The sequence below is a fragment of the Monodon monoceros genome, unplaced genomic scaffold, assembly GCF_005190385.1.
Source record: "Monodon monoceros isolate NGI ecotype Baffin Bay Population unplaced genomic scaffold, NGI_Narwhal_1 Super_Scaffold_17, whole genome shotgun sequence".
In the NCBI taxonomy this organism is placed as follows: domain Eukaryota; kingdom Metazoa; phylum Chordata; class Mammalia; order Artiodactyla; family Monodontidae; genus Monodon; species Monodon monoceros.
The window spans coordinates 30,580,551-30,604,904 of NW_021703773.1; the positions used below are offsets into that span (position 1 = coordinate 30,580,551).

The 24,354-nt window shown below is 36.4% G+C and overlaps 1 long non-coding RNA gene across 1 annotated transcript in view; it reads left to right on the plus strand.

The window, feature by feature from the left end:
- The window catches only part of LOC114897530, a 492,432-nt gene that overhangs the window by 108,573 nt on the left and 359,505 nt on the right, over window positions 1–24,354 (plus strand). Inside the window, exon 2 of the long non-coding RNA XR_003794175.1 lies at window positions 16,327–16,401. This is a non-coding gene — a long non-coding RNA (uncharacterized LOC114897530). The remainder of the gene's footprint in view (window positions 1–16,326; window positions 16,402–24,354) is intronic.

Sequence of the window (24,354 nt, forward strand, 5' to 3'; positions counted from 1 at the left end):
TGAGATACTTAAATTTAGGAGACATCATTTAATGAAAGGTTTGTAAATCAGGATCTGGATGAAATCACACAAGGAGAAAAGAGAAGGGTCCGAGTGCTGAATGTTAGGGCTCTGCACTGTTGAGACATTGTGTGAAAAGGCAGAATCTGCCATGATGGGCCAGGGAAGCAGCGGCAGGTGGGGATCCAGAGAGCGAGGCATAAGGGAAGCCGGGTGAGCGAGCCAGTGCTGGTGGGTCGAGTAGGATGAAGACTTGACCGTTGATTGTAGCAATGTGGAGAGTGTTGATGACCTTCGTTTTCCTAGAAGGGACAATAGAAATAACTACGTATTGATAAACTGCATTTTGTGATTTTTCCTCATCTTGCCAGCTCTTACATTGTGTCCCTGGCAATATTTTAATTTTTTTCAAGTATTGAGTCTTTTACTCCTCAGAATAAAGTATGAAGAGGAGTCCATCATTCTTGCCGTTTTAGAGATATGGCAACTGATGTCAGCGAGGTTACCTATCTGGGTCATGTGATTACATGACCGGTAGGTAACAGAGCTAAGATGTGACCTCTCAAGTGGTCTGATTTTAGAGTCCATAATCTTAAGCACTGCACTAGAAGGTAAAGGAAAGGAAAGATCAAATTTGTGTATGAGTCTAAATTGTGTGATGAAAAAAGCAAAAATGACCGTCTTGGAATCATCACTGAGTGATAAATTCAGAGTATTTTCATATCTATTTTTTCCCCTAAACGTTTGCTCTTTTAGTAAACAGTTGAGCCACTAACAATTAGGCACTGGCTTTTTTTTTTTTTTTTTTTTTGGAATTTAAACAGTTTTATTTTTAACATTTTTTAATTAAAAATGCTTCTGGTCTGAGTCTTGAGGTGGCAGAGTCATGCAAAGTAAAATTCTTTTTTTTTTAATGGATTAAATTTTTTTTTAAATTTTATATTGGAGTATATTTGATTAACAATGCTGTGTTAGTTTCAGGTTTTCTGTAATAACCTGAATGGGAAAAGAATTTGAAAAAGAATAGATACATGTATATGTACAACTGAATCACTTCGCTGTACACCTGAAATTGGTGCTGGCTTTTAAAAAGAGTGCTGAAGAGTCAATAAATCAGTGAGAAAAGACCTTTCTCTCTGGTGGTAGTAAGGGGAGCAGAAGTAACAGGAGTGAGCATATGGGTGGGATTATTGGAATGCATAGTTTGCTGGTTTGTCTAAGTTTTGAGCTTCAACTTGGACCTTTTGTACTAGAAACCCAAGACAGGCACTAACAGCAAAAGCAGAATTCAACAACCGCTAATATCATTTCTGCCACCAGTCATGTCCATCCTGAGGAAAAATGCCTGAACTGGGGACATATTCCTTTGTAATGAGCCTGGGCAAAGCTTTAATCCCATTATCTACTGCTCCTCCTCTGTCTCCTCTAATTAATAGCCTTGTTTTAGTATTATTATCATTGTTATTAGTATTTATTTTAAAATCAGCACTTGATTTTATTATACCCATCTAAGTCCATCTGGTCAGATTGGAGTAAACTGAATCCACTCTCTTTAATTCCTCTGGCAAACCCAACCTATAACTGAAACTCAAATCGTTGAGTATTTGAGTTGTGGAATGCTGATTTTATCATTTGGCTTGATCTCAAAAGCTCATTGAGACTTCCTGTTCTTTAAGAAGTTATACGTATTTTTGTAAAATCAAAACATGGCATACTCTTTTTATTTTGGCCCCAAATTAACTATATTGTCTACTTTGTTTCCTCAAAATGAACACATTTTAAACTCACTGCTTCAGCCGGGCTTAATCTTCGCTTAAGCAATTTTTACCAACCCCTAGTCTGATGATACTCATGTTTCTTTACAAGGCTCTCATCAGGAGACAATTTCTTTCTTAGAATTAATCTGATTGCCTCCTATTTCTGCTTTACTGTTTAATTTATTATCTATCAGATTTTATTGTATTTCACGTTGTACAATTTGTTTCCTTACTGTACTCCCCATTTTTTGAAGGGACACATTTGTATGTATGTTTTATTCATAATATTATTTTACCTGTTCCTCGATTGTAAACTAAATGGTGACTGCAACATTTAACCTGCTCAGACCTACTATGACATGTTGAAAAATTAGACTTCATCTGGTAACAGGAGTTTATTGAGAAATTCAGGTGGGCGGGGGGTGAAGTTAGAGATTTGTGAAACATAAACATAGAAGCAGTGTAGCATGTGGATTGGAGGAAGGAGAGACTGAACTCAAGGAGGCCAGCTAGTACTTGACTGAAATACTACTGTCAAGAGTTTATTAGCTCTGAATTTCTAAAATGGTAGTAAAGTGAAAAAAATTGCGGACATACCCAAGGCATTAAATGTTTTCCTCCATTGTTCTAGGACACTGGGGAACATGACCAATGAAAATCTTCCCTCTAGAATCATCTTCCCTCATCTTTATTATTCTGTTGCTGGTTTCACCTTTCTCTCTCTCTCTCTCTCTCTCTCTCTCTCTCTCTCTCTCTCTCTTTCTCTCTCTCTCTTAATAGACTTTATTGTTTAGAGCAGTTTTAGGATCACAACAAAACTGAGAGGAAAGGACATAGATTTCCCACTCTGCCTTAACATATGCATAACCTCCACCATTATCATCATTCCTCACTAGATGGTACATTTGTTACCATCGATGAACCTATATTGACATGTCATTATCAACCAAAGTCCAGAGTTTACATTATGGCTGACTCTTGGTGTTGTATATTCTATGGGTTTGGACAAATGTATAATGAATGACGTGTGTTCACAATTATTGTATCACACAGAGTAGTTTCACTGCCCTAAAAATCCCTGGTGCCCCTCCCATTCATGTATCTTACAGATTGAGGGCTTGGGGACCTGTCCCTTTTCTTACCTCATTACCATGCTGTTCATTCTGCAATGGCTTAACTTCTGGAGGCTGGTTTCACATTGACCCAAGGCCCTGCAACTAGGCCATCTTCTGGGGACAAATACAAAAAGAACTTGGTTCTTCTCTTTGGACTCAGCATCGAATCAACCTTGATGCCATCAGTCTACAGGTCATATTGTTTTAACCCTGTTTATTATGGCCAAACTTCAGTTTCAGGATCCACTTAAAAATTGTAGGAAGAGAATTTATGTCTTCTTGTTCCTATGCCTGAGTTTCTCTCTTGGTTTCTCCAGGATTTTATTTCTATTCCAATTCCCCAAACCCCAAAACTGGAACTCTGCTCCTAAGCTATAATCCTTGTGATTGTAATAAATGTATTATTATTTATTTTACAACTTCTGCAACTCAACCATTGGACACCTTGAGAGTCTGTTGACAGTCTCAAAAGTCTGTTGGACTTTTATTAGTTTTATGATCCATTTGGGTGAGTAATGTACTTGGTGAAAAGTTATGCTGTTTTAGGGAACATTAGATGGAGGGCAACAGAATGACTAATTTGTAGCAGGGTTATAAACAAGGATCAGGAAAAACAAGTTTCACAATGAAAAAACAATCCGTAAAGAAGAATGTATATAAGAGTCAGGATAAATTTATCAGATCTAGTTTTGAATTTGGAAATCATAAATCAAAAACAGAGGTGAATAGAATCAAGATAATATTTCAAGGTCACCAAGCATAGGAAGCAGATCATCAAATCAGGGAGAATATCCCTCTTTATGGCTACACATCATATAACATCATTTTATATTTGAATCTATTCTGAATCTTCGTTAATGTTGCCATCTTGTTCCTGCGCTGTGAACCGAAAAGAGCTTTGAAACAAGCAACATTTATTAGAAGGGTTTTAAAAGTATGTTCTTAAATTCAACTTCATCATCTTTCATGAACCACTTATTATCTCTTTTATTATCTACCTCACGTAAATTCTCTGGAAGTTACTTGAGAAATTAAAAGGGAGATATTGAGCATGTCAATAAATTTTTAGAGCAAGCATTAAAAAGCAGTGGAGTGCAATAATAGATTTTTTTATGGGTGATATTATTTAGCTTTCCTTTATTGTTTCTAGTTATTTTTTCAAGTACAATAGATGCCCATTGTCCCCCAACCCCCAAGATCCAAAACAAGCCTCTTCCAAGTCCAGGGTAGGGGAAACAAAATGGAGAGGAGATTAGCACCAAAATTTTAATCATTTACTTTTACATTTTACATTTCATTTTATAAACCACCCTGATAAATTTAATTTTATATAGTTTAGAGGTTAGTGGTGAAATCCCTGGAGACAGAAAGACTGGAGTGTGAAACTTGCTTCTGATACTTTTTCCCTGTGTGACCTTACACAAGTGATTCCAAGCTTTAGTCTATTCACCTATAAATTGAAGAAAATCCTAACATTTACGTAATGAGGTTACTGTGAGCATGAAATAAGTTAATGCATGTAAAGTTCATAGAATTATACGGAGAAGGTATACCAAAAGCACTTCATACATATTAGCTATTATTTTAATATGTTAGTAATCTGGTATCTTAACTCATTCACCATCTAAAAAGCTGAGCTGGTTTCCCACTGTCTACCAGGTGAAGTCCAAGATCTCTGGCATGCCATTTAAAAGTCCTTCATAATCTGGTCCAAACTCCCTTTTCCATCCTCAACTCCTGTCAATACCAAAAAAAATTAAATAAATAAAAATTTAAAATGTGGCTGTGTAGACATCACAAACTTTCTGACAGAGTTTCGGAATGCTATTCGCTAATTCTAAGTGGGTTATTTTCGAAAAGCTTGATCCATCTGCAGACCAGTTTGCTTTGCCCAGATAGCCTTCCAGATTTTTCCAACCTTACTTCCCATTGTGCATGCATTAAGATCCAGCTAATTCTCACCTCTTATTGTAAACCTTCCCTGTCCCTCCAGTCATAATGAATTAGTTTCTCTGTGTTCTTACATCAGTTTTTATATATTTTTATTTCACTGCTGTAACCAGTTATCTGTTAATGTGCATTTCTCTGCCACAAAGTTGTAAATTCCCCATGAACTCGAGAAATTTGTGTTTATCGCAGTTCCTAGAACTTTAAACATTCAGCAATGTTTTCAGAAAAAAAATGCATGGATACTAAGAAAACAATAGGAGGCGTTCACATAGTTTAATAAAGCTTTAATAAACATTGTTATGAGCTGAATGTTTATGTCCCCCTCCCCTCAAATTCATATATTGAAGCTCTGTCCCCTAACGTCATAGTATTTGGAGGTGGGCCTTTTGGGAGATAATTAGGTTTATAAGAGGTCATGAGGGTTAGACTCATGATGAGATGTGTCCTTATAAAGAGGAAGACAGATCTCTCTCTCTCTGTCTCTGTCTCTCCCCCTCCCCCCTCTTCTCTCCAATACCTGCACCAAGGAAAGGGAACACACAGTGTGAAGGCAGCTTTCTACAAGCAGGTCCTCACCAGGACCTGAATCTGCTGGCAACCTTGATCTTGGACTTCACAGCTTCCAGAACTTTGAGAAATAAACGTCTGTTGTTTAAACCACCCAGTCTATAGCATTTTGTTATAGCAGCCCGAGCAGATTAAGATAATATTATGTGGTGTTTCTGCATTATGTAGAGATAGATTACAGTTTCAAGGGAAGTTAGTCTGTTACAGGACTGAAATCTTTGAATAGGGCATATCACTGTTTTAAAATTAGAAGACTTTCATAGAAGTAAATACGGATAAAAGAAAAGAAAACTTTTGATGATCAGGGGGTCAAGACAGGCTGGAGGGAGATGTAAGAAACCTAATTAATAATTTAGTGGGGGGGCTTCCCAGGTGGCGCAGTGGTTGAGAGTCTGCCTGCCGATGCAGGGGACGCGGATTCGTGGCCCGGTCCGGGAAGATCCCACATGCCGCGGAGCGGCTGGGCCCGTGAGCCATGGCTGCTGAGCCTGCGCGTCCGGAGCCTGTGCTCCGCAACAGGAGAGGCCACAGCAGGGAGAGGCCCGCGTACCACAAAAAAGAAAATTTAGTGTGTAGTGAATAAATATTCATAAATGACTGACTCAAAATGGATGAAAAAATGGAAACCTAGTCAGCTGTCCTCCACTGAACTTTCAGGTTGATGGGAGATGTCATACTTTCTAAAAAGATTTTTTCCACTGAGTTCCCCTTACTCCTTCTCAATTGAAGAGTTAGCTCTGCCAGGTGTGATCTTACAACTTTGCACATTTCTGTGCATTCCAGACATAAAATTCTGTTAATCTAGCGTTCTAGTAAATTGTCCATTAATTCTGAATTCAGAGCAAGCTTTAAAGTTGTAAATAAGAAGATCAAACCTAAAGGTTAACAAAGGCTATCAGTTCCAGATAAAACTGATTGTTGTTCTTTAAATAACCAAGAGAGGAGTATCTAAATGTTTCAGGGCAGTGGGTCTATATACATGCACTTGACCACAGATTTTGACCCAAGGTCTTCAAATATCGTTACATTTTTTTAGCAATTAACTATTCTCGTATTCACATATTCATGCATTATTCAGGTCATTTATTTTAATTAAAAGAATGCAACACCTAATGATTAATAATTGGATGGCTCACAAAAGTAAATTTTAATTTATTAGAAATCATCAGGATTACAGTAATAGATGTTTAATCTATTTCTGCACAAAGTTAGTTGCATAAAGTTATCTTCATGGATAAATAAAAGTGTACATTGTCAGGATTTGAGGTTTGTCTGTATTTCATGTCTTATGTAATGAACAGCACAATAGGCTTTTATGGGGTCCCAGACAGGCAGTTTATTGAAATCTCTTGTAATTCAAGCTAAGTCTGCATTGGACTTATTATTCTGCCTCCAGTTCTGGAAGAAATAATAAAATAACACAGTTTCTTCAAAATTGACATTCTGATGCTCCTCCCTATACCCTCCACAGATAACCTGTGGCTTGATTTTTACATATCACTTCATAAGTCGTTACTTTTATCTGTCGCTTTCCTATTTTTTCCTTTCTTTCATAAAACCATCCTAGTTTGTAATACTTCCCTCAATTCCTGCTCTAAGATGGGAAATCATGAATTGCGAGGAAAAATACATCAATGATTTAGTGCTCACTGCAGGAATGACAACTGAGGAATGAAATGCTTCTAAAACTGCATCCAAGTAATCCCAGATGAGGATCATTTTCATGCTTAATAAGTAGCTCTATTCACTATATTTTGTTTTGTTTGTTTCATGTATTTCCCAGTGTGGCAGACTTGTAACAACTTTTGGCCCCCAAGTACGCTGCTGTTTGGTTTGAATAAGACATCAGCTTGCAGTGAAACTGGACAGAGCGATTTAAAGTGCTCATCTATCTTACAGATTCCATAAACCTTCATTTCTATTTCATAGGAATGAATGGGAATGAAATCCAGTGCGATTGTAGGTAATCTATTTCTAAGTTTTTATACCCTGACACCACCACCTCCTCCCACTTCACAGCAAGCATTTTGGTTCTTTTTTGTAAGAAAGCGTCCAGAAAAAAAGAAATCTCTCATGGGCTGATTTCTCTGGGCAATTCTTTGAAAAATCTCATGTTTACCATAACAGACTCAGCAGACTCCTCTGGCCACAAGTCAAAAAATTAACGTTAGATTTCTCGGCATAGTAGACATTAATGCACCTTTTTGTTCAATGAGCTACTTCAGCATATGGAATAGAAAGTTCCACTCTGTGATCGTGTCTTCAGCTAGCTGAGTTATAGGCACTTCAAGTACTTTTTGGAGACTAGATTTTAAATAACTCAGTTCATAGCACTTCAGATGTTCTGCTGACATCCTGAGGGTTTCTCACACATAGATATTCAATGCAGGTGGAATAAAACATCGGTAAAGGACCATACAAATGCTCAAATATTAAGTGTTCCTTAAAAACATACTTGGGCATTTTTTAAAGGAAAATAAACTAGTTATAAATTTTAAAATTTGCTAGGCTGATATGGAATTAGTTAACCCTGAAATCCTGAGCTGCTACCATACAACAGGGAAGATTGTTTCCTGCGTTCTACTGAAATCCTCATAATCATTTAAAACAAAAACTCTTAGGTTAAATTTGATCTGGCAACTTTTCTACTTGACTAAAAGCAGGTTGTGATAAACTCCCACCACCATCACAGAGTGAGAAGAGATGAGAAGAGATGAAACAACATAGAAAGAGAGAGAAAATGCAATCCTACGAGTAGAAGTAACTGTATCTGATATTTTTTCAGTGTTCAGAGATGTCACATTTATTCAAGAGATGTGTTCACTTAGGATTTCTCGTAACTGCAAACTCACATAATTCAGTGATTTCCATTGTCAACCACAACAAGGTAGCACCCACCGGACTAACCCTTCTCTTAATAAGGTTAAAAGCTGGATTAGGATATAAAACAACTCTTGAAAAGCTTTGGAGAACAATCGAGGCAGGCAGAACTAGAGGGGCCCAAATTCTGGAGATAAGGGAGAGAGACTTCTGAGTCCCACATTCCTCTCTGCAGTTGTCCTCGCCGTTTTGCCAAGTCCATGGGTGAGGACGCAGGGCAGAAAGTGGAGGCCTAGAACTAACAGAGGTCTCATGCTGGGGACACAGAGGTTGGTGTTGGGACTCTCCAAGAACTGAACTTGAGGGGAAAAAAATAACTGCAGACAAGTGAGTGGGAGACTGCATGAAGTTTACCACCAAGGCTTTTGACCACTTCCTAAACTATGGGGTGTTCAGGAAGAGACATCCAGAAACCAAGCAGCCGGCTATAGTTGGAGATCTAAAGGACTGAGCAAATATTTCAGCAGTTTAATACTTCTAGGGAAAACGAAGCAACAGTTTAGAGATTAACACATTGGATGACTCCAAAGGACTCAGAGGTTTTCAGTTAAGATCCGAGAAAGAATGGCCCCTAAGAGCATATGCCCATAGGCATACGTCTATGCTTTAGAGATAAGAGCTGATCAAAGAAAGTTCAAACTTCGCAAAGCCCCAAACCTTTCCTTGACTGGTCCAGGGTGATTCACCAACACAGTCTATGCCTTTGTGAAGATTAATCCTCTTTTTAGGAAGATCATCAGGCAGAAACTCTACAATTTTTATGACTAAAAATGTTTATAAAATGCACAAAAACCAAGATAAAAAATACAGGCAGTAAAAATAGATTGACAGTTGATGAAAAGATGGGGACTTTCCAGACCTGGAATCTATAAGAAGGTCAACGTAAAATTTTAGAACTAAAGAAATACAGTAATTGAAAGTAAGAATGAGAGAAGTAGAATAATTAGTGTATTAAATATGGCAGAAGACAAAGTGAGGAAACTAAAAAAAACAACAACAGAATCCTTTAAACACATATAGAAATAGGATGGGAAATTCAGGAAAGAGTATAAATGATATAGAGGATATACTGAAAAAAATCTAAAATACATTTAACTTAAGTCCAAGAGAAAGAGGAGAATAAAACAGAAGCAATATGTGAAATACCATTGTATGAGAATTTTCCAAAACTGGCAAAGACAACAACTTACAGTTCTGGTCCTAATCAGAAGAAATAAAAAGAAAATCACACCTGCATATATTATATAAAACTGCTGAATAAAGATAAATATAAAATCTTCAAAGCAGCCAGAGTAAGTACCACATTTTTTTTCAACAGAGCAAAAAGAAGAATAATGCCAGATTTTTCAGTAGAAACAATAACAGCAGGAAGAAAAAGAAATCACATTTTTATTTTTTCTAGGTTTATTGAGATATAATTGACATATAGCTTATAACTCTAAGGTATACAACGTAATTATATGACATGCGTATATATTGCAAAATGATTACCACAGTAACATTACTTAACAAAAGCATCCCCTCACATAGTTACGGTGTGTGTGTATGTGTGTGCGTGTGTGTATGTGTGTGTGTGCCTGTGTGTGTGTGTATGTGTGTGTGTGTGTCTGTGTATGTGTGTATGCTCTGAGAACTTTTCAGATTTACTCTCTTAGCATTTAGCAGTATTTTTAACTATAGTCACCATGCTTTACATTAGATGCCCAGGACTTATTCATCTTATAACTGGAAGTTTGTACCCTTTGACCATCTTTACCCATTATTTCACCTTCCTCGCCCCTAGCAAACACCAATCTACTCTGTTTCTATGAGTTCAGTATTTTTTAGATTCTGCTTATGTAAGGTCATGCAATGTTTGTCTTTTTCTTTCTGACATTTCACTTAGCTACACTCAAGTTTCATCCATGTTGTCAAAATTGGCAGGATTTCTTTCTTTTTTATGGCTGAGTAGCATTTATATATAGATATGTTAATATATTATATGTATCACATTTTTTTTATCAATTCATCTGTCAGTGGACTCAAGTTCTTTCCATGTCGTGTCTATTATGAATAATGTTGCAATGAACATGGGGGTGCTGAAAACATTTTGAGATAGACATTTCATTTCCTTTGGATATATCCTCATAATTGGGATTGCTGGATCATATGATAGTTTTATTTTATTTTTTTGAGAAACCTCATACTGTTTTCCATAGTGGCTGCACCAATTTACATTTCCACCAACTGTGCACAAAGGTTCCTTTTCTCCACATCCTTGTCAGCATCTGTAATCTCTTATTATTATTTTTTAATAATAGTCATTATAACAAGTGTGAGGTGATAGCTCATTGTGGTTTTGATCTCCATTTCCTCGATTATTAGTGGTGTTAAGCAGTTTTCCATGTACCTGTTGGCCATTTATATTTCTTCTTTGGAAAAAATGTCTATTCAAGTCTTCTGTCCATTTTTCAATTGGATTTTTTTGCTATTGAGTTGTATGACTTCCTTGCATATTTTGAATATAAAACACATATCAGATATATGATTTGCAAATGTATTTTCCCATTCCATATGTTGCCTTTTCATTTTGTTTATTGTCTCTTCTGCTGTGCAGAAGCTTTTTAGTTTGATGTAATTGCATGTCACATGTTTATTTTTGGTTTTGTTGCCTGTACTTTTGGTGTCATATCCAAAAACTTATTGCTAAAATCAACGTCAAGGAGCTTTTTCCCTGTGTTGTCTTCCCGGAGTTTTATGATTTCAGGTCTTTGTCCATTTTGATTTAATTTAAATCTTTATCCATTTTGAGTTAATTTTTGTAAGTGGTGTAAAATAGGGATCCAGTTTTATTCATTTGCATGTGGATATCCAGTTTTCCCAACACCATTTATTGAAAAGACTATTTTCCCCCATTGAGTACTCTTGGCTCCTTGTCAAATATTAGTTGACTGTATATGCGTGAGTTTATTTCTGGACTCTCAGTTCTGTCCCATTGGTCTCATGTGTCTATTTTTATGCTGGCAACATACTGTTTTGATTGCCTGAGTTTTGTAGTGTAGTTTGAAATCAAGAAGTGTGATGCACCCAGTTTTGTTCTTCTTCCTCAAGATTGCTTTGACTATTTGGGGTCTTTCACATTTCCATATGAATTTTAGGATTGTTTTTTCTATTTCTGTGAAGAATATTATTGAAATTTTGATAAGGATTTCATTGAAATCTATAGCTTTGGGGATTATGGACATTTTAACGATATTAAGTCTTCCGATACATGACCATGGGATATATTTCCATTTATTTGTGTCTTCTATTTTATTTCTCAGTATCTTATAGTTTTCACTGTACAGATCTTTCTTTTCCACGGTTAATTTTATTCCTAAGTATTTTAACATTTTTGATGCTATTGTGAATGGGATGTTTTCTTTATTTCTTTTTCAGGTAAGTTGTTGTTAGTATATAGAAATGCAATTAATTTTTATATGCTTTTTTTTTATCCTGCAGGTTTACTGTATTTGTTTATAAGTTTTAGGTTTTTTTTTTTTTTTTTTGGTGGAGTCTTTAGAGTTTTCTATATCTAAGACCATGTCATTGCAAACAGAGACAATTTTAATTCTTCCTTTTCAAATTGGATGCATTTATTTCTTTTTCTTCCCTGATTACTGTGGCCTGGACTTTCAGTACTACTATGTTGATTAGGAGTGGTGAGAGTTGACACACTTGTGTTGTTCCTGATCTTAGAGGAAAAACTTTCAGCTCTTAGCTGTGGGTCTGTCATATATGGCCTTTATTATTTTGAGGCATGGTTCTTCTATTTCTAATTTGTTGAGAAATTTTTATCATAAAAAATGGTACATTTCATCAAATGCTTTTTCTGTGTTGATTTCATCATATGATTTTTATCTTTCATTCTGTTAATGTGATATATCACATATATTGATTTGTATATGTTGAACCATCCTTGCATCCCAGGTACAAATTCCACTTCATTATGGTGTATGATCCTTTCATTGTTTCGATGAATTCTGTTTGCTAGTATTTTGTTGAGAATTCTTATATCTATATTCATCAGAGATATTGGCCTTTAGTTTTCTATTCTTGTAGACCCTCATCTGGCTTTGGTAGCAGGGTAATGCTGGCTCTGTAAAATGAATTTGAGTATGTTCTCTCCTCTTTAATTTTTGGGAGAGTTTGAGAAGGGTTGGTATTAATTCTTCTTTAAATGTTTGGTGGAATTCATCAGTGAAACTATTTGGTCCTGAACTTTTACTTGCTGGGAGTATTTTTATTACTGACTCAAACCTTCTTATTTGTTGTTGGTCTATTCATATTTTCTGTTTCTTCATGGTTCAGTATTGGTAGGTTTATGTTTCCAGAAATTTATCCATTTTCTGGGTTGTCCAATTTGTTGGTATATAACTGTTTGTAGTGGTCTCTTATGATCCTTTGTATTTCTGTGGCATCTGTTGTAATGTCTCCTCTTTCATTTATAATTATATTTATTTCAGTCATCTCTCTTTTTGATTAGTCAAGTTTATCTTTTAAAGAACAAAGTCTTAGTTTTGTTAATCTCTTCTATTCTTGTCTCTTTTTCTTGGTTTCATTTATTTCTGCTCTCTATTTATCATTTCCTTCTTTACACTAAATTCAGACTTAGTTTCTTCTTTTTCTAGTTCTTTGAGGTGTAATGTTAGGTTGTTTATTTGAAGTCTTTTTTTTTTTTTTTGATACATGCATTTATAACTCTACATGTCCCTCTTGGAACTGCTTTGGCTGCATCCCATAAATTTTAGTATGTTGTGTTTCCATTTTCATTTGTCTCAAGATATTTTTTGACTAAAATACATACACACAAATGAGTGTGTATAAAACTGGTGAAATCTGAATGATTGATAGATTATGTTAACATCAGTTTTCCGGTTTTGATATTATACTTTAATTTTGCATAATGTTACCATTGGAGGAAAGTGGGGAAGAGTATACAGGAAATCTCTGTATTGTATCTTAGGACTGCAGCTGACCCTACTATCAAAACAAAATAAAAAAATACAGCATTCAGATAATTAAAAGCCAAGTCTCAGAGTAGGAAAAGATAATTGTGACACATAAGTAATGATGTCATACCCAGATCTATCTAGATCTAGACATAGATATAAATATGGATATAGAAATAGATGTACATATATATGTACATACATGTGTATATACATACATTTAAATTTCTACAAATGAATAAGAAGAAGGTAGACAAACTAATAAAATGATGGCAAGGGCCACAGACCGGCACTATAAACCAGGATGTATCCCAATGGATTAAAGGTATAAGAAAAGGTGCTAAATGACAATCATTAGTCAACATGCAAGTACAAATTCAAACCACAGTAAGGTACCATTACACACCAACAAGAATGACTAAAATTAAGACAAACAAAAATTTCAAAATATAAAGTGGTATGAAGTGATAGCAAGGATGTGAGGTGGCTGGAACTCTCAGACATTGTTGATGGTAGCACTCTATGACCCTTACTATATAACACAACAGTGTCACTCTTTCATATACATCCAACACAACTGAGTCCATATTTGCACCAAAAGGCACATGCAAGAATCTTTAGAGCAGCTGCTGTGTGGGATTGTCTCCTGTCAACTGAACATCACTCTGACCTCCCTCTGAAATGCAGAAAAGAAGCTTAGGATGACATTTTCCGGAATCCCATTCCTGATATTATTCAGGATTAAGTTTTGTCAGTGAGAGTAACTCACAGTGGAAGGTGAAGAGGAGTAGAGGCCCTCTTCTCACAGGAATCTCACTGAAACTGGTGGACCTTGATGTGCAGTTGGATGTATGACTCAGAGCATCTTCTCAGGGAGCAGCTGGAAATCTAACTTGCTGCTGCTGACTGAGACAGTCGATGGGTGTGTTCTCGCAGACCTTGAGAAGCATGCAGCTTTCCTGGGGGCCTTTGACAACTACCTGCCTTGGTGCTTCAGGTGGAGTCTCCAGGATCTGCTTCCCAAACTTTCTTCTTCACCTGTGCTTACATTTTTTGGCAATTCCCTTATATTTATCCTACGTTTCCTCCTCTGCCACCACCCCTGCCAAGCTCTCGCGAAGTTTGTGTAAATTCTAATTTACATACGAAACCACTTTATTCTCATAATTATAGTAGGGTGGCCTTATTTTCTTGAGTAAGTCCAGATTGTTACTAACACCCCAAACAACCAAATTTCCATCAGTGAAAGTTGGATAAATAATTATAAGATACATTCCAACTACGGAAGACTATATAGCTATGGTTCTCAACTGGGGGTAACTTGAATGTCTGGAGATAGTTTTGGTTGTCACACCTTGGGGCGCTACTGCTGACATTTTATGACTAGAGGCCAGCGTTCCTGCTAAACATCTTACTCTGCATTCATAGAACAGTCTCTAACAGTCCAAAATGTGAAGAGTGCCTAGGTTGTGAAGCCTGCTATATAGCAATAACAAACAATGTGCCTCTGCTACCATACTCAACACCCAGTGAGAATCTCAGACATAATGTGGAGCAAAATAGCCAGATGAAATCAGTATGTAATGTATGATTCCATTTAGATGAAATTTAGAAATTGCCAAAAATAAATCTATGGTTGCATTTTGACAAGAGAGAGAGGACCAGGAGAATGCGAGGGTGTGGTTTGGAAGGCTGGTCTGTATCTTGATCATCATGGTGGTGTCTCATGTAGAGAATAGGCAGATAATAGCTTCTTGAAAGACAGGAGGTAAAAAATTCAAAGCCTGGGTGTGTGGACATTAGGGCAGGCCATGTTAGCACAGAGGATGGCCGTTGGCCGGAGAGCAGCAGTGAAGGCATAGGGTGAGGTGCAAGGAACTTGGAACTTGAATATAGCAATTGCACTCAAAGGTCTTAAAAGCCAGTTCAAAAAAGTCTAAATTATTATTTTTTGGGGAGGAGCTGGGTAAAGAGGTTTAATAGATTGAGATAGCTCAAGATTTCTCACTACCTACATGCACACATATAACTTGTTTAATATGTCTTATTTTATATATCTGTTTATATATGGGGTTTATTTGATTATTTTCCTTAATAAATCTTTGTGGTAAGAGTGCTTGTCCTATATTGGTGATATTTCTGTTGGAATGCTTACAAGAAAGGGAGATAATGTCATTTGGTGAATTATATAAAAAGAATCACCCTAGGAAGTTTAAGAAAAATATTATAAAGTGCTACACTCATGAATCAAATAATTCTTTCCCAAAGATTCATGCTTGTAGCTTTGGTGACACAATATAGACTTCGAAAATATTGTTTCTGCTTATTACTTCATCTCAAAATATTTTCCCAAGGTAAAATATTGTATATCTGTTATGACAGTGATGGCTTGAATATATAAAGTTGAAGTCATTTAACTTTATTAGTGGTTCATGGCATTAGATAGTGACAAATTCTTCTGATAACAACACTGTTTCCTGATTAATCAGTTCCACATATACCTGCACATTTTTGATAGAATTTTGGTCCTATTAAATTTGTCTTCTGTCTATTTAAGGAGGTGGTACAAAAAGTATATATTCAAAATTATACAATCACAGAGATACACACAGATGAGACAGTAGCTGAAGTTCTAATGAGTTAAAGTAAAGTAAAATTATTGAACTAAATCACTGCCTTTTTGCACATGAAAATTCACGTGAATAATATTTATTGGTCTTATTTTGGGAGGCTTTTTACCATATTACAGCAAAATGTAAAGCAAAAGGAAAAATATGTTGGCTTCCTACATTTATTGAGAACATAGGGAATAAAGTAATCTTTAAAAACGATGGCTTACATCGTTAGATTAAGAATGCATATAAGGAAGGGGTTTGCTTTAAGATTTAACTACTGCTGTCTTTACTAAGATAATTTGTGGCTCATACAACTGTGTGCTTGGTAGTTAATGAAAACATACATGCCTCTAAATGTTGAAACACCGTAAGTTTTGTGATTGATTCTCAAATTATTCAGTCTCAGAATCACATGGTGTTGATTTTATGTATTTATGGAAACAATAAAATTATTCTTTTGTCTTTTTGTTAGTGATATTTTAGCTGTATGGAAATTGCAGTGCCTCCTACCATATCGAACAGATCCAAGACTATTTACAGATATAAGGTATGTTATAAATTGGCTTATATAGTGCATGTTTTATTATCTGTTACTCTTGAGATATCCAAAGCAAAGTCTCCTTCACTACCCTGAATAATTACAATTTAGTATATCATACATGATAGAAAACCTGTGGAATTACATCCACTATTTTTAAGAATAATCAATTTTCAGAACATGCTCTCAGGGAAAAATAAAATATGTTGTATTTACTATTTTCAATTAAGTTCTGTTTCTTTATCTAACTTTGTGTGAAAAATTAATAGTTACCAGAATAAATAGCCTATGGAGTAAAAGTCAGTTAAGTGGCCATGTTTATTAAATGTTGAAGTATTCTATTTTGTCTACAAGAGAAGTACAGATTAAAATGGATTTGCTAATAGTTGCCATAGTAATGTTATTGATTTAAAATACATACTGGACAAAATTTTAACATTTGTTTTTTGAGGTTGACATAGCAACATTATAGAGAGGTCATACAATGATTACTTGTCATCATTTAAAGTCTAGTTTATATAAACGTTCCCAAAAAAGGGTGCCTAAAGGAGTCATCACGAAAGAATAAACACCTTCTCATTAAGAAGTAAACTCAAAGCTCAGGTCTGTAATTTTATTAGAGAAAACAAAAATCAATATGTCGGTGTGTGTCTGTGTGACTCCAATATAGCTAACTGCTGGGTGTGGACCAAGCTTAATAAGGCCAACTTTTGGTCACTCTTCAGTGCCAGTCATTTCACGTATGCTTAAAAAAAAAACCCTGTTCCTTCTCAGTCCTTGGCATTTATTTGATAATATCAAGGAGGATGTCCCCACAAGGATGTTCAACAAGCATATAATGTCCTGCTCAGTAGTTCTGGCCAGATGTGCAGGAGGGCCCTAGGCTTTGGCTGGGAGGAGCCAGTTAGCCTGGCCTTGGGGAGACCCTGCTGAGGTCTGGAGAGGCTGACTCACATTTCACTTGAGGCTGCAAGAAACTCAGTGGCAAATTATAGTAGACTGGACAAAACTGAAGTACTTCATGGGTCTGTAATGTGACTTGTCCCTGGTTCATAATCACAGTTGACACCTATCATCAGACAATCCGTCAGGCTGTGGCAGTCTAATAATAGGTATTTTTTTACACATCATGACCATTATTATAGTGATAAACCTGTTATTCCCAGGGATGCATTTTCATTGCTTTGCCATTTACGTACCCATTATGTGAGTAACAACTATTATATACTGAGCCCATAATACGTACTGGGCACCACGCGTTCTCATTTGTCCATGGCAATGTGGTCACCCTGGTCTTCTTCTGGTTCCTCAAACATACCATGTTTAAGCCCATTTTGGGGCCTCTGCCCTTGATGTTCTGTCTGCCTGATGGACTCATCACTACTCTGCACCTGGCTGGCTCCTTCCTGGCATTCAGGGGTAATCTCAAGCTCATCTCACCACAAAGACCTTGCTTGACATTCTAAATAGCTACTAGTTCACTTTCTATCCCATTGCCTTAGTTTAACGTATCACTATCTTTTGTTTTACTGTTTGCTGTCTGTCCTGTCACTAGAGCATATAATGTAGGAATTCCTTCGTTTAGTTCATTACTATATCCCGGACATTGTGCCCTCAATAAGTATCTGTTGAAAGAATGAAGGAATACATCAATGCTCTCAGTACCTACATCAAACTCAGAGTCCTTTCAGTAGCTCTGTGAGATAAGTAAGTGTTGGTATTTCCATGTCACAGAGGAGAAAACTGAAACCAAGAATGGTTGAATGCGTTGTCTGAATGTCTTCGATTTTTAAATGATCATAGAATTACATCAGCCCCACCCTTCTCTGGGGCACATATTTCTGTTGCTTCTAATGGTTCATAAGACAGGGGGCAGCTGACATCCCGGGCAGCTGCCGCCATGCAAGTTCGCTTGTGCTTTGTAAGAGCTGCCCCTGGTACTCTTCACTCTTCACGGTTGCTTTCACCACACCTCAGACCTATGTTTAAGGGGTAATTTGCTGGAATAGCTCACTTGCCTTTGCTCTCTGATAGATGAAGATATGGGCCAGACCAGAGCACATACTGTTATGGCGAGGGGGATAATGCCCTCTGTGCTGAGAGTTTCAGTGTCATATTCAGTTTCCCAAACTCCTTCTTTCTTGGAAGGAACCTAAAGATGAGGATTATTTAAAAGAAAGAGATCTCTGAACTCTCCTGTTATTTGAAGATCAGGCCACAACACCTGCGCTTAATTGCACCTTAATCTGTATAAGTCCGACGGCGAATTGCGTATCCCTCTGCATTTGTGGTATTTATTGTGGTTCAGATTCTCATTCTCTGTTGTACTGTGTAGTTCAAACTGTTGAGGCATGGCTTTAAATTATGTGATTTTTTGAAGTGATTAGTTTGGGCGTGTTATAATGCGTAACACTCTCAGAAGATAGCTTTATTAAGCCAGCACTCACTAACTAGAACTGCACAGCCCACACTGAGATAAAAATTCCCTTCCTTAAGAGATATTTTCTGATAATACATGTAAGAAATATTTAGAAAATTTTGGAAAACTTCTTAGGGAAGAAAAAAGCCAAGTTAGCATGATTCCACCATCCAGAATTAACTTCTGTTAGCATTTCAAAAATAGTGTTCATATAGGCATTTTAAAATAGGTATTTTAAAATCTAAATTAGGATCATGCAGACAGTGTACACTGTAATGGTATATTACATCTTGTAACCTGCCTACTATACTTAACAGCACATTACTTTTCCAGATTCCAAAGTATTCTTGCATATGTTGCAATGCTAATTTAACCCATAATTATGAGAAAAGCATGCAGGTGGAAGTCTTAACTAGAAATGACCCATTGTCATACAGAGTTGACCAGGAGTACATGTGAAGTCCAGATGACAGCACCAATTCTTCTTTACCATTGTCCTTGGGTCCTTTTTTAAGCAGTGACAGAGTGAACACATATCAACATGTAGAAGACTCCTCCTCTGACCTCCTTCTGCTTCTTTTCCGTAGGTGACAACTCTGCTACACACTGCCCATCCTTTAATCCATATGCTGCTATCCATATTTGCAATTCTTCAGAGAGGAGGACCTAACAGAAAAAAAAATTATATATATATAAAAAATAATATATATAATTTTTATATAAAATATAAAATATAAATTAAATATAATATATATTTATATAAATATAAAGTATATATATAATTTTTTAAATAAAATTAAATATATAAATAAATATAAATATATAAAAATCATATATATATGTATAGTTTGTGATATTTAAATCCTGTTGCATTAAAGAAAGACACTTTCTCAAATAGAGGTAAGGATGTTGAGGATACAAAGGGGTGACGAAGCATAGAACCCACATATATCATGATTATACTGGTGACATATTACTCCATCATACTAACCTATTACTCTAAAATTTTAAGCTATTTCTTTTTTCCCAGTTATAAATAGTAATGCAATGGCAATTGTATTTTCGTTCAATGGTGTCCTTAAGATAAATTCCTAGAGGTGAATTATTCAATTGAGCGTATGAACATTTTCATGAAACTTAACTCACAATGCCGTATGTCTACTAGAGAGATATAATTTATACTATATGATGGTTGGTTGTATTCTATTTCCCTCCCCCTCCTCCAGCCCTGACCCTAACATCCATTCTTTGCCCCTTCCTGCTCAGCTTTCTGTCCGGGAAGTTCACTGGCAGGAATTCGATTACATCACTTAGGCTTCCTTGCTGTTCGGTTTCTAGTCGGGCTCAGTCACAGGGAGACACAAGCTGGAGATGGAGAGTTGGGAGTAGGTCAGGTCAGCTATTTCTACCCACCACAAGCTCACTAATTCTCTTCTGGGCAATGGCTGTGCTGTAAACCTACAGCTCCCATACAGAACCCACACTTACAGAGCCTGACTTCATTCAGTCTCCTCCAACCCGATTTGTTCCCCTCTCAGTCTTGAGTGTGGTAATGGCTTTTTGCTGCTGCTAGCCCTTGATCCTTCACTCTTCCTTACGATGCCCTTAACTGCAACTGCACTGCAAAAGGAGAAACTTCATTAAACTGTCCTCAGTTAAGGACTCAGAGTATGCCGTCTGTTTCCTGCTATGATGCAGGCTGATATATAATATACACAATAATATATATATCCCCCAGCACTGTCTGAGGACACCTACTTCAAAATACCCTTGGTAATACAAGGATGACTTTAAAAAAAATTTTGACAATTTGAAGAAAATTTTAGGCGAAAAAGAGTTCTCATTTTAATTTAATTTCTTTGTTTACAAGTGAGGCTGAGTATTGTAATATATAATTAATATTTTAATATATATTTATAGCTTTAGGGGCGTGAACATTCTATCTACTGCTTGTCCACTTTTTAAAGAAGGGTATTTTTCTTATAGCTTTGAAAATCATCTTTATATGACAGGAATACGAAATTTCAAATTTGATATTTAATTTTGCTTAGGATTTAAAAAAAAAAATCTCCTTTGTCATTTCTGCCATTGTTTTGACCTTTAAAAGGTCATTTTCTAATTCCAGTGTCAGTCACACTTGACTCATATATGAAAATTCTAGTCTCATGATAGCAAATAACTAAACTTGATTGCAAAGATCCTAACCTTCTAAAGTGGGTTCAGGAAGGTGCTCTTGACTCCGTGGCTGCTGGTCTCGGTCATGAATGATCCGACTTGCCTGTAGCGCTGTGGCTAGTACTTGTCAAAAGATAAGACCCCGAGTCATGAGCAAAACCACACATCCGCCATGCCGGTGCCCACGTGCTTGTCCCCAGTGGTCACCACCAAATCAGGATGACCTCTCTTTGGTTCTGCCTTCCAAATCATACACAGTGCCTCTCCGTGGAAGAATACAACTGAACCCTGTTGTGAAAAGAATCCAAGAAATTCAGTGAGTATTAGAAGAGTGAGAATATTTCTGAAAAGATACAAACTGTATCTGGTATGGACAATTAGTTCGTTATACATCTTATTCTCTTATTTGAACTTCCAAACTCATCAGTGGCAACATCATATTTTGCCCAACATGGTGCCAGGAGATGTGCCCATTATGAACCCAAAAATAGGGGACCAAAATTTCTTATAAGTCTCTGTAGTTTTCTGTGATACATATTCATCTACTAGCCCGATCATCACCCTCCTTTAATATCATATCTTAATGACCACTCATCATATAGACAATATTAGTGGAAGGGAATGAGCTTCTGCAACTTGTCACAAGTTGGGATTTCTAGGCTCTTTCTTCCAATACCAATTTCTTGCTCTCTTTGCCCTCAACTAGAGCCTCATCCAGTTATAGTTCTTAACCTCATAGATTGTAGCAAATTATCAATGAAATTGTGAGTCATTAAAGATCTCAATTATTTGGGGGTGTCGTACCCTTTCATTAACTTGTAGCACTGGACAGGGGCAAATTCCAGACATTCTTCTTCTTCAGTCAGTTTTGTAGTAGCAATTCTATTTTCCCCTTGATAAACAAGATCAATCAACTGTGATCCCCATTTGTTGCTGACTGATTAGCCGTAAGTGACAATGTGGCAGCCTCAACTTGTGATTCAGAGCAACCATTGTTGTGATTCCTGGTGGAAACATATCTTCTTTGGGATCTAAGACCTATACATTAGCGGTGTCCAAGATACGGGGGAGAGAAAGCGTAATAGAGAATCTGATGCCATATTTTGATGTTTGCTGATAGCTTTTCAGCCTCACCCCTGCTTCCCCTTCTGCCCTGCACCTGGACAAGCTGAGAAGGATGCCTTCCTCTGATGCACTGGTGGGAGGTCCAAACCACAGGAGCCCCTCCCCTGTCTCTTTTCTCTGATCTCTCAGGCCATGTTTGGACCTGTTTAGGAGGACTAGCACAATGATGAATCAGAGTAATAATGTCAATCATTCTTATTTTGTTCTGAACTCAAGGGAAAAAAAGCAATGTTTACCAGTAAGATAGTTGCTGAATTTTTTTCTGCAGCTTTTCTTCCTCCGAGTATCAATTAGATTTGTCTGTGTACGCATCCAGCCACATCACAAAGCAGTAACTTCAGAAGACATTATTTAATTAGGTGATGATTCTATGGGAAGAAGTTTGGACTGGGCTAGGCTGGCCATTTCTTTACTGGTCAAGATATATTTCTGGTGAAGTAAAGCTTATAGCATTGCAAAGTGACCTACTTTAGCTCTAGGACTTTGTTTTGCCTTAAAGTCTCCTTTGTCTAATATTAATATAGGTATAGGCATACCTCACTTTATTGTGCTTCATAGATACTGCCTTGTTTTACACATTGAAAATTTTTGGCAATACTGCATCAAGCAAATCTATTGGTTCTATTTTTCCAACTTCCATTTACTCACTTCGTGTCTCTGTTTCACATTTTGGTAATTCTTGCAATATTTCGAACTCCACCAGCAAAAAGATTACAATTTACTGAAGGCTCAGATGATGGTTAGCATTTTTTAGCAATAAAATATTTTAAAATTAAGGTATGCACTTTTTAGACATACTGCTATTGCACACTTAATAACCTGCATTATAATGTAAACATAACTTTTATATGCACTGGGAAACCAAAAAATATGTGTGCCTCAATTTATTGTGATACCTGCTTTATTGCTGTGGTCTGGAACTGAACCCACAGTATCTCTGAGGTCTGCCTATACATCGGTTTTCTCTGATTGGTGTTTACATGGCATATCTCTTCCATCCTTTTACTTTAAATTTTCTGCATCCTTATACTTCAGATATATCTCTTCGAAGCAAGTGTATATTGTTTGTACTTCATTTAGATTATCAGGCATTTTCTTTCACATGGTTCATTGCCATTTATTTATATATTGGACTTTATATGATGCTACTGTATTTTTCTTATCTGCCCTCAGTATTTGACTTCTCATTTTCCTTCTTGTTGATTGATTGAAATATTTTTATTATTCCATTTTTTCCTGTTGGTGGGCTAGTTATATAGTCTCTTAGTCGTCTTTAGTTGTTAACCTAGACATTTTATGCTCTCTTGACTTATTTAATTCTATAAATACTTTCAAACACCACAGTATCTAATTTTTTTATTCAGTCAGTGTTACTTTGTATTTATTCATGTATGTTGCATTTTCTGTGGTTTTCACAATTAAACATATTAAATCTTCTAAGTATCCTTGCTGTCTCATCCTCTCTTCTGTAGTTTTTATTCCTTTGTCTTTCTGTGCCTCATTCTTGATAGTTCTTCTCATCTATTTCCCAGTTACTAACGTTATCTTCAGCTAAATCTCATTTCCTGTTATATTTGGCTACTGAGTCCTCAATTTCAGTAATTGCATTTTTAGTGTAGAATTTGTACTCGCTTCTTTTTCAAACCTGGAATATAAAATTTGTTTTTCTTTTTAAATCTTTGAGTTCTTTGCTGAAATGCTTATGCTTTCCTTTTATCTCCACAGTAAGCATAGTTATTTTACAACCCATATCTATTGATTCTACTACCTGGAGTAACTGAGGACTTATTTTTGCTTAACATTTTTTGTGTGTTGGTCTCCATTCAGATGTCATAGCTTCTTACGTCTCTAGATATCTTTGATGGAGTGCCGAACATTTTAGTTGAAATATTATTTTTTAGAAATAATTATCAAAACGTTAGATGATGTAATATTCTTGCAGAGACAGTTGTAAACCTCTTTCAGGTACCTGAGAACATTAGAAATATATGATCAGCAAACCCAGTTGCAGAGCATGAGATTAGTTTGGGTCACCGATATAACTCACAGAAGTGCTATGGTCTACTTGTTTACTGCTATTTATATTTACTTTTAGGAGACAGCACTTTAAAGGGTGGTTACAGTGCTATATAGATAGCAGGGCCTCTTCCAGCTCCTGTCCTGCTGGTTCCACGAGGATGAAGGTTTCCTGCTCATTCCCTCAGCTGTTTGTCTTGTTTTAATACGGGGCAGAATGATCCCAA